Source organism: Paramisgurnus dabryanus, chromosome 7 (genome assembly GCF_030506205.2).
Source record: "Paramisgurnus dabryanus chromosome 7, PD_genome_1.1, whole genome shotgun sequence".
NCBI lineage: Eukaryota > Metazoa > Chordata > Actinopteri > Cypriniformes > Cobitidae > Paramisgurnus > Paramisgurnus dabryanus.
Window position 1 is genome coordinate 5,397,070 of NC_133343.1, and position 12,337 is coordinate 5,409,406.

At 36.8% G+C, this 12,337-nt stretch overlaps 1 protein-coding gene across 4 annotated transcripts in view; it reads right to left on the reverse strand.

The window, feature by feature from the left end:
• Nucleotides 1-12,337, reverse strand: part of bin1b (bridging integrator 1b) — a 34,264-nt gene that overhangs the window by 20,728 nt on the left and 1,199 nt on the right. The window lies entirely within an intron of this gene.

Genomic DNA, 12,337 nt, shown 5'->3' on the forward strand with positions numbered 1-12,337 from the left:
AGAACTCTGTATTAAGGTGACTGCTCAGTGCCATAACACTGTACATTAACATGTGTACATACAGTATGTTTATTTAGTATACTACGATGTACAAAATTAAATACAATAACTTTGTCAGGGACAATGATGAAAAGCTTAGTAATCCTTTTGCACATTCTTAAAACAAATGTGTTAGTGTCTAGTTAAGGACAACACATCTAGTTTGTTGTCCTTAACACATCTCTTGTTATTTTTGGAACAACACACTTTGTGTTGTTTTAACACATCTTGTGTTGTCCCTTCTATTTATTTGAACTCAAAATCAACATGAAATGACACATAATGTGTTAACTTAACACATGTGTTAAATAGGATAACACAAAACAATGTGTTAAAATGAACACATGCTTTCTTAGAGTGCAACAGCAAAGCAGTGCATTTTAACTTGAGAAGTGCGAGTTCAATGCATGTTTATTGTTAAATTTGGACAAATTTTAAAAATTGACTGCTTTTAGTTTTGTTAAATCTGCTTTTGGGTCTCTATAGTGCCTGTCATTAGCTGATATCTAATACACAATTATTTAGTATTTAATTAGTCTAATAGGTCTTCAACAAGGGGTCCATTGTTGGTATTACTGTGGGGCCTCCAAATATTGTTTAAATGAAAAAAAATATATATATTTTTAATTAAATAAGGCATCAAACAAAAGTGCATTAATAGGTTAATAAAAAAATTAAACTAAAAAATGGAGAGCATAACGTTCCCATTAAACATCTATTTAGTTAAAGGGGACATATCATGAAAATCTGACTTTTTCTATGTTTAAGTGCTATAAGTGGGTGCCCAGTGCTTCTATCAACCTAGAAAATGTGAAAAAGATCAACCCAGTAACTTAGTTGTGGTAAACCATTCGCTGCAAGCATTTGAAATAATAGGTCATTGAAATGTGGCTCCCCTTGTGATGTCAGAAGTGGATAATACCGCAACTTAATCTGCACTATCCACCCACGCCACTGCCATTTAGTACAGAGATCAGCTCATTTGCAATTAAAAATACACATCAATAACGGCACATTTTTGCTCACACTTACAAAGTGTCAATTTTAACATGCTTTAATCAATTATCTATATGATGTTTTGAGCTACAACTTCACCTACATACGTTGGGTACACCAAATATTTATTTTGCAAAAAAAAGAAATGTCCCCTTTTAATTAAAAATTATTATTTTAATATCTTTGTAATGTAACCGTTGACAACAAAGTATGTGTTATAAATATTTTTAAAAAATCTTGTATTCATTTGATACGTGTACTGGGGGGTCCTTGCTCCTCCTATCTATCCATTAAGGGGTCCTTGGCCTAAAAAAGGTTGAAGACCTCTGATCTATTGTGATTATTACTATTAAACATCAACACAATCTCTCAGGAATTTGTTATTATTTCACAGGTGGTTACTTCATCTCATTCAATCTTATTTGCATGTTTTATCTGCTTTAGCTTTCGCGGTTGGGCTTAATTAATGGATTCTTGTACTAATTGTACTAATAAATGTAATGTATATGTACAAATCATTTACATTATACATATTTATAAGAATAAAATCATAAAATCATCATGAATTTCTATGAGGTCAGGCTGATAAAAAACATTTATTGTAATATATTTACACGTATGCATCGGGTAAGGGTTCAAACTAGAGATGCACCGATATATCTGCCAATAATCGGTATCGTCGATAAACGCAATTTTTCACACTATCGGTCTGGTTTAAAAACAGCCTATAGTCATGGGTGCTATGTCCTAATCATAAAGAACAGGAAAATGGTATGAATTTGAGCTCTGTGTACAGAAAATGTAAAGAAACATAGTTTAATGTAATAGTCATTATATGTATGAATAACATGATTCAGAAAATGTTATCTTCAAAATTAAGTTAATGCACTATCACCATCGGACGATATCAGTCTGAATAATCGGCCACCGGTACCGTTGGCAAAATTTTGTATCGATACATCTGCAGTTTGAACCCATGACCTTTTGCGTTGCTAACGCAGTACCCTACCACTAAGCTTTGCAGGAGCACATACTGCTTAAATGCCTGTGAGACATTTTCTTAAAGGGATAAATCAGCCAAAATGGAAATACTATGAAGGTCAACAGGTGCCATAAACTGTGTGTTTACCATCATTTATTAAAATATCTTCTTTTGTGTTCGAGAGAATAGAAACTCAGTTTAGACCAGGGGTCTGCAACCTTTTTTGTGGGCAAGGGCTACCACAATGGATAAAACAATCTGGAGGGCTACTTTTTGATATAGTCTACTCAAAACCTTTCTTGTTTTACTTGTTGATTTTATTTTATTTTACTTGTTCATATGTTTTGGTATTGTTTAAAATGTTAACATACGTAAGCCAAGCCAAGCTAATAAAGAAAGTATGTAATAAATAAATATTACAATAGAATGTGCTTTGGTGGGCACCTCACAGACTCTGTGCGGAACCACATTGGAGACCACTGGTTTAGACCAACACGAGAATGTGTAAATGATGACAGTAGTTTAATTTTTGGGTGAACTATCTCTTTAAGAAACGATTTCTTGAGAAAAGTGTCTCGGATCACTTGTCACCACAACAGGCACAGAGAGTATCAGTTCCACGTTCCTCTTCCCTATGATGAATGCTGACTTAAATTTGCAACAAATGAAACTTAACGGAGGAAGTTAACAAGAATGTGAAGCTCATGAATATTGGATTTACTACAACTATTTCACATCAGTTTTAATATTATTACTTTAGTTTAGAGCGCATTGCTCTTCTTTCTGTCTAAAGTGTGTCTGTATCCTCTTCTGTTTCCTCAAAGGTCATTTCCTTTTCCTTTTGAACTTCGAGCGGCATATTAAACAACCTATGTCATATATGTGACCCAGATAGTGCTGGTGTTCCCCGGGCAAAGTGGTAGGCTAATGCTAACACATCCTGCAAAGCTTGTTTCATGTTGTTAAGATAATTCAAGATAAAAGAAGCTCACAGGATAGTGTCTCCTCCCTGAACCGTTTCTCATTATGTAACACCAATAAAAAGCTCCAAGACCTCTCAAAGCAGGTCTTTAAAATTTAACCAAAGTTGTCAATAGTTTTGCTGTGTGCATACATCTAAGGGTTGTTGACCTTCTCTCTCTGTGGCAGGAAGCCTGTGATCATAGCAAACTCCTGTTCATCCATTATCTGTATTAGGTCTGATAATGGTATTTTGATATATACAGTGGGACTGAAGTTCATGTAGCATGGTATTTATGCGGTACTCTAAGGTACTTATAAATATTAATATACTAACATGGTGCAAGTGTAAACTACCCTCGTAGTGCAATGGTACTATGTCAAAAACCCATGGTACTTTTTGATGTTACCTCGCAGTGCTACTTATGGAAGGTTATGCGAGAACAAAATTTCATCATAACTACAGTCAGCAAGAAAAGGGATCATGTGATCGACTAGTCGGAGATAGTCAGCTGCAGAGATGATGTATTTTTGTAGGCGAAACCCGAAAACTAGAAACGAGATAACATTATTTTGAACAGGGTTTTGGTTAAACACTTTAAAAAAAGATCTGTGGTTAACACGAGATCAAGATATTTTCTCGTTTTGTTCTAGATATAACACACCAGTAATACCACACTCGTAATTTTTTTACATTTAAAGTTTTACGTGTCTTGTTAACATGTTGCTGCATGCGACTACACACATTATCAGGAACTTTAAACTTCATCATGCAGTAAAATCTTATAGATAATGCGACATGGACACATTACAATTCCCAAAAAAGATTCATTCAAGTAGTATTTCCTTATCAATTCAATTAATATTATTAATCAACTTTTACTTCGTTTATAGCCTAATGTTAGTTTTTTAATTCTTTAAAATTTATAAAATTTGTGTTCATTTGCAGTGTTGGGGGTAATGCATTACAAGTAACGTGCATTACGTAGTTATATTACATTTCTGAAGTAATGAGTAAAGTAACGCATTACTTTATAAATGTACACATTAATATTTGAGTTACTTTTAAAAATAAGTAAAGCAAGTAACTTTTCAATTTAATTAATTTGATTTAAAAAAATGTACTGAATTAAACTGAGCATAGTCACGTAGATTTACGCAGTTTAGGTTAGAGACGGAGATGGCAGGCCAGAGCTTGTAGTGATGAGCGAGTCACTCGAAACTCGGATCATTTAACCCGATCCCTAAAATGACTCGAGAACCATGAGTCCTAGTGACCATTAACCCGAGTCAGTTGAGTCCTCTCAGATTTTGCATTAAGAATGAGAAATTGTATAAAACACAAAGCTCTTCAAATGTTTACAACAGAATTACAACAAATAACTCTACATAAGCTGCCATAGGTTCTATAACTTGCAACAACAAGTTAATTTACATCTCCAAATGTCAACTGGGTGTACCGAGTGAGCAAAAAGCTGCTATTCCGGATCGTAATTTCCTGCAGCTCCGAGTCCGAGTACAAAGGGATGCGTGCGCGCGACAATGAGTTGGTCGGCGGCTCGGGGATTCACACAGAGAGTGACTCAACTCATAGAGCTTGAATCCTGGACTAGGAAAAATGAGCCTTGCTCGTGTTATTAACCCACTGACTCATGTAGGCTAATCTGTTGCAATATTTGACTGGCACAATGTTTTGGGTAAAAGCTGCAAATGTTTAAACATTTTAAATCCGAGGACTACTGCAGCAGTGCTGCTGGAAAGATCCGCCACCGACTAACATACACAGCTCCTCTTGTTGACTGAGTCACTCAGAGTGACGCGAGTGGTTCACTCACAGGACCCGTGCAGGAGCGGGCGTCTCTGTCTGGGACTCAATCACAAGATCATGTTCTTGCGTGGATGAGTGACTGTTAACCGAAACCTATCGTGGATCTTTTAAGTCAATCTGAAACAGGACACGTTCCTCTCACATCCAAGTCAAAAAAGCCTGACATCTTCTAAACGTGGTGTTGATATATTTGTCATTATGAAATGAAACTAAACACATCGAACTTTTACAATTATGTTATTGATAATGTTACCACGGACATGCATGTTTTTTACGAGTTCCCCAGCCGTTTTTTGCGAGCAGAGGAGTCGTAGACTCGTAGCTGCATGCGTGATCTGAGTTGCTTGGTTGGCATTAGTATGATTTAGCGATTGGAATTGGAAGTGACTCAAGTGACTCGAGTGACTCGCACAACCCGGATCATATTAGTGAGTGACTCAGAATAACCCGAATCCTTAAAAAGATCCGGGTTGACCATCACTAAGAGCTTGACATTTTTGCGATGGAAATATGCAGTTTCTGAATGCAGAACTTCTCAGTCATAAAAACACCTGCAAGGCCTGAAAGAGATCAAACCTCAGCCAAGTAAAAAAAGTATGCAAAAGTAACTTAAAAGCAGTGTTGGGTGTAACTAGTTACAAAGTAACTAGTTACTGTAATAATATTACTTTTTTCAGTAACTAGTAGTGTAAGGCATTACCCGTCTGAAAATGGTAATATTATTACAGTTTTCCTGAGCTAGTTACTTGAGTTACATTCGCCAGTAGCACCTTCATCACACAAGGCACAAAACACAGAGAACAAAAGGGAAGGGGAGGTGGGCGTGAATGGAACAGTGATTGGTCTAAGTTTGGCACGAGGTATCATTTACCATCACCGATTGGTCGACACCCGGCAGCCAGCAGCACAGAGCGGCAGCGGCACACTCAAAGACAGATCGGGAAAATGGAAGCGTCAACAACGGCAAGCTCTTTTTCAGAGGAAGGTTCCCAGCAACAGAAAGCTAGTTTCGACGGGTGGAGATTCAGTCATATTTTATTATGTTCAACGGAAGGAAAATAACTTGACGGTGAAGTGCACACTCTTTAATGTTTCTCCGAACGCTGTGCCCCACGTCCGGTAGTGGGTAAGGAAGCCAGCATTTTCTTGGCCGTGGCTTGCCCAAATAAACATTCTTGTCCAGAAAAAAAATGTAACTAGTAATATAACTAGTAATATAACTAGTTACTTTCTCCAGGGAGTAATAAAGTAAAGTAAGGCATTACTATTTTTGAGAGTAATATGTAATACGTAATATATTACTTTTTTGAGTAACTAGCCCCAACACTGCTTAAAAGTAACGCAATATTTACTTTCCATGAAAAGTAACTAAGTAACGCAATTAGTTACTTTTTTTGAGAGTAACTTAATATTGTAATGCATTACTTTTAAAAGTAACTTTCCCCAACGCTGTTCATTTGTGAGGATTATATTGATGGACAAAATATGCTAGCATCATCATAACCTTTTGTTGATTATAGACAGTTTTAGCAGTAACAACACTAAGAATTAACAACAAAGTCCTTTTAGAGTAGTTTATTTCTGAAAACAAGTCAAATAAACTAAGCAGTCAGACCATTAAACAAACAAAAACCGAAAGTAAAGTTCCGACGCACGCGCGTCCGATTAAAACCGTCTATACTTTGTTACTAAATTTGTTGCGATAATTCCAAAGCCTATAAAAAACCCTATTGACTTTGTGAAGCTAACTTTTGTGTTGGCCGACAAAAATCATCCTTACAGCTCTCTGTTCGTTTATAGATGTGTGAAAGAGAAACAGCAATTGTCTGGAATTGTTGTAGGGACAGCTAGAGCCAAAAAATTCAATAAATTCGGATAAAAAACTACGTCTAGAGATATCACGGTAACCTCAAATGTCCCTGTGGCTTCCTCTTGGCCTTCATGAATAAAATCATTGTCAGCTGCGCTCCCCTTGAGGAATGTATGAATGCATATTACTGTACAGGGAGCGTCTGAAAGCCAATCCAGAATGCATTACACCCTCATCTTCTTAAAATACAGCGGCTTGGGTCTGTGTCATTATCAGATGTGTTGGGATCAGATCTGGGTTGGTGGGTATAGTGTGAGATCTTCCAGGAAGACTGACTATGACTGAACATCCAGACATGCAGTGAGCTGGAGGTTGACCAGATATTTTGCAGATGCCAGCCAAGCCAATGCGCTTTATTCAGTCCGCCGCCATGTTAATTCCAAACCGAGGCTGTGAGGGATGGATGTCCAGAGCGTGCGCGTAAAACTTAATGTTTTGTGTCAGGATCGTGGTCATTCAGCCATCAAAACACAGAAAATTCATTGTTTACCAAATTCCCACAAGACAAAGAACATCAGAAAACGTAGAATATTAAAATTTGAAGGGACCTAATTTGACCTAATATAATATCTGTTTTGGATATTAGGCTTATCATTAATTTCTAATGTTGTAAGCATGTTTACTTATCAAAATAGTGCAACAATACAATGTTTTATGACAACAACCAAGTATACATCTCCAGTTTGTATAGCTCTTATGTATTTTCTCCGTTATGTTTTTTTTTAAGACATGAACATTGACTTAATAACATGTGATTGACTTGATAACAAGCTATTTACGTGATAGTACGTTGTGCAAGTATTTTTAAAGGTGAAACCACATATAAACCCTAAAGTTGTGTACAAATTTTATTTAGTTATAATTAAATCCTGCTTCTGCTGATTCCGGTCAATGTGCATAAAGGGTCACTCCACTTTTTTTAAATCTAGGCTTTTTTCAGCTTTCTTAGAGTTAAACAATTGAGTTTTACCGCTTTGGATTCAGCCGATCTCCGGGTCTGGCGGTACCACTTTTAGCATACCTTAGCACAATCCATTGAATCTGATTAGACCATTAGCATCGCATTCAAAAATAACAAAAGAGTTTCGATATTTTTCCTATTTAAACTTGACTCTTCTGTAGTTACATTGCGTATTGAGAAAGACGTACAATTAAAAGTTGCCATTTTTTTTAGACCGATATGGCTAGGAACTATACTCTGATTCCGACGTAATAATCATGATATTGTAAAAATGGTACGACAGCAAAGTCCTTGATTATTATGCCAAAATGAGAGTATAGTTCCTAGCAAAATTGGCCTGAAAATTGCAACTTTTAAATTTCTATCATTCTTAGTACACAATGTTATTACAGAAGAGTCAAGTTTTAAACGTGCAAAAAATCGAAAACTATTTAGTTATTTTTAAGCGCGATGCTAATGGTCTAATCAGATTAAATCAATTATGCTAAGCTATGCTAAAAGTTGTACCGCCAGACCAGGAGATCGACTGAATGGATTCCAAAACGGTAAAACTCAATTGTTTAACTCTAGGGGAGCTGAAAAATTAGCCTATTTTCAAAAAAAGTGGAGTGTCCCTTTAAAAAACTTACCAGAGAAAAGTTTTTAACGCATTCATGCCTCGCATGTTTTTGTACGAATCTGTACGATATTAACTTAGTTAAAGGACTATAATAGTGTTTTAAAGAAAAGTAAGCATGTTTACAACATTATAAATTAATGATTAGCCAACATGCTAATAACAAAACAGATTTTATGTACACATTGCGTTGCCCTTATCTCAAACTGAGGTCATATGTCCCTTCTCATTTTGACAATCCGTGATTTCTGGGGTTCTTTGTCCTATGGAAATTTGTAAAACAATGTATTTTCAATGGCTGAATGACGAGCATCCCTGTACAAAACAATAGGTTTAAAGCGCACCCTTGGGACGTCCATCCCTCACAGCCTCGTTTTGGAATCAACATGGTGGCAAGCTGAATAAGGTGTATTTACAGTACATTTCAACAGACATCTTCCATAAAAGCACTTCCTTCCTGGGTGAACTATTAATTTCAATTAACAGTGTCGAGTTTAGGCTGATCCTGAGTCAGCTGTGTTGAATTTATCTAGCTCAGATCAGACCAAGCATTTGTCCAACAGCTGATAGATTCCTCAGTGTGTGTGAGGGCGCGACAGAGAAATCCGAACATTTCAACAACTGGCAAAAGGACGCATATTCAATTTCTATTGGTTTACATATGCATTTGGCAGACGCTTTTAGACTTACAGTGCATTGTTTTATCCTGGGAATCGAACCTATGACCTTTGCAACGCTCCACCAGTTGAGCTACAGGTACATGAATATATCATAGGCTTTTCTTGTTCTTAAATGAAATTCATTTCTGTAGACCAACCCTCTACAAATCTACATTTGTGTGTTAATATTGTCCCCAAAGTATACAGCTAAATAAACCCCCCACACACACACATGCCTAATGCCAGCAGATTGGCTCCATTAGTCTGTTAAACGAGCTTACAATAGATTTACCAGGAGCCACCAAGATTTACCAACGCTGGTATAAGTGTGCCTCAGTGTTTAACTACTCAGTGTGTCTCCCAAGATATAGAAGTCAATTGTCTCTTCGAATGTGTTTTATAGTGGCCCCTGGTTTTTAGTTCTGGTCGATGGGTGCTGGTGTTCAATTACAGACCCAAAAATACCCGAGACCACTGCGGCTGGCATTCACACACGCCGGGTTTGTCACACAAGAGCTTTCTGAGGATTAGCTCACAGCTACAGCCTGTCTGCTATACATAGCGCTTACCAAACACCCATCAATAGCTCAATGAGGACGGACAGGTGTGCAGGAGGAGTGCGGAAGATTTTGATTGACATGTCACCCAATCAGAGCAGAGGTCAAGGGACAATTCATTTAGGTTCCTAATCTGGGAACAGGAGTGTTCATGATAAGACAGGCACAGCAACTGGCCACGCTCATTTAGGGAATGTCCAGGAAGGAAATGAATGGGTGACTTACAGTAGGAAAACCAAAAATCCGAAATAGCTTTAGACGGAGTATGAAGATGAACAGGTTGTATGAAAGAGAAGAGCAGAGGGAGGTAAAGGAGGGCAGAAACTCGGGCTGTTTGCCAGGAGAGGATCATGTTTAACTCTCTTCTATTTGGCTGAAAGGCCAAAAGGAAACGGTGACCTTTTCGTAGCTATCATACAAATAGACTGTGGATCACTCGGGAGTCCATACCCATTCAAAAAAGAAAAGTGAAACATTTGTGATCCAGGGTAAAGTCTCATAGTCTAATGATGAGATTTGGAGCATTAAAGTTTGATTTCAATCTTTGACATGACCTTACTCTGTCAAGATATCAAGATTATATTTTAACAGAATGTACCACAGCAGAGAAAATCACTAAAACAAAATTATTCTCAGTCACTCCCAACTTTCTTAAAGGATTAGTCCATTTTCTTAAAAGAAAAATCCAGATAATTTACTCACCACCATGTCATCCAAAATGTTGATGTCTTTCTTTGTTCAGTCGAGAAGAAATTATGTTTTTTGAGGAAAACATTGCAGGATTTGTCTCATTTTAATGAACTTTAATAGAGCCCAACATTTAACACTTAAATCAACACGTAACAGTTTTTTTCAACAGAGTTTCAAAGGACTATAAACGATCCCAAACGAGGCATAAGGGTCTTATCTAGCAAAACGATTGTCATTTTTGACAATAAAAATAACAAATATACACTTTTAAACCACAACTTCTCGTCATGTAGATCCGGTCGTGATACGCCAGCTGACCCCATGGCCCACGCAATACGTCATGACGTCAAGAGGTCACAGAGGACAAACGCGAAACTCCGCCCCAATGTTTACAAGCGTCTTGAAAGAGGACCGTTCCTACGTTGTTGTATGTCAACTGATACTAATAAATGTCTTTGTGTCAGTTTATTGTTTACAATGGTCCGCAAATGTGCGTTTTATATATGTAACACGTGACCTCCATACGTCACTACGCATTTACGTTAGGTCGCGCTAGACCTAGCCTAGACGAATAGTTGTGGTTTAAAAATACATATTTTTTTATTTTTCTTGTCAAAAATGACAATCGTATTGCTAGATAAGACCCTTATGCCTTGTTTGGGATCGCTTATAGACCTTTGAAACTCTGTTGAAAAAAACTGTTACGTGTTGAGTTAAGTATTAAATGTTGGGCTCTATTAAAGTCCATTAAAATGAGAAAAATCCTGCAATGTTTTCCTCAAAAAACATAATTTCTTCCCGCTTGAACAAAGAAAGACATCAACATTTTGGATGACATGGTGGTGAGTAAAATATCTGGATTTTTCTTTTAAGAAAATGGAATATTCGTTTAAGGTCTTGCATGTTTCAAACAAGAAGATATCAGTCATGTATAAGAACGCTCGGTGCACAGAGCAATCCACGGAGGATAAACATTACAAGTCTAGCATGCAGGACAGATGCGGAGAAATAGTCTCTTAACTCTTTATGCATCTATATGATTATCCAACTAATGATGCCGCTTGGTTTGTAGTGACAGGAAATGACCAAACTATCAACTCTGAAAATCTCAAACCATTTCTTCTTCCTTCCTAATGTCAAGTAAATAATAAAAAACCTCGGCATGCAGTAGAGACATAAACAGTTGGGGGGTATTATAACTGTCATAGAAGAAAAATAGAAACTAGTTGCTTTGTCAAGTGACCCAACTTAGCAATTGACTGATGTGAGCTCTGGTGTCCAGCTGTGCATTTTGGGGGGGCATCATTTTGGTTGTTTAGGGTGGAAATGACACTTCCTGTGTTCGGCTGTGGGTCTGTTTGTGTTGAAGAAAACTTTAATGCCCTGTGGCTTAAACCTAAACTGTTACGACATCACCATTTCCTACCTATCTCCATATCCTGCAGACAGCCGGTAATTCATTGTGTTCAATGTAGTGGATTTTACGTCAGTGTTAAAGGGATAGTTCACCCAAAAATGAAAATCGTGTCATTATTTTCTTACCATAATATTGTGTTAGACCTGTATGAATTTTGTTTTTCTGATGAACCAAAAAGAAGATATTTTGATAAATGATGATAAGCACACAGCTGGTGGAAACCATCGACTTCCATAGTACAAATACTATGGAATAATTGTAATGATTGATGAAAAAGATATGTTGAAAAATGATGGTAAGCACACAGTTGACAGTTCCCATTGAATTCCATAGGATTTTCCTACTATGGAAGTCAATGGTTACCACATGTGCTTATAATCATTTATCAAAATTTCTTATTTTGTGTTTATCAGAAAAAAAACGAAAATAGGTCTAGAATGATATAAAAGTAAATAAATAAGACAGAATTTTCATTTTTCGGTAAACTATCCCTCTAAAAAAAGCCAGTTCCCATTGTAACAAATTACTTCATAGTGTTACAGCATTACCTGCTATAGGGGCATGTTGTCACAAATTTGTGTTCGACAAACTGTCATTTTGTTCTAGGATAATACTTAATGATGATGAATATATTTTGATAAATGAGGGTTAGCACACAGTTGATGGTTCCCATTGAATTCCATAGGATTTGTTTTTCCTACTATGGAAGTCATTGGTTACCACCAGCTATGTGCTTATCATCATTTATCAAAATTTTATATT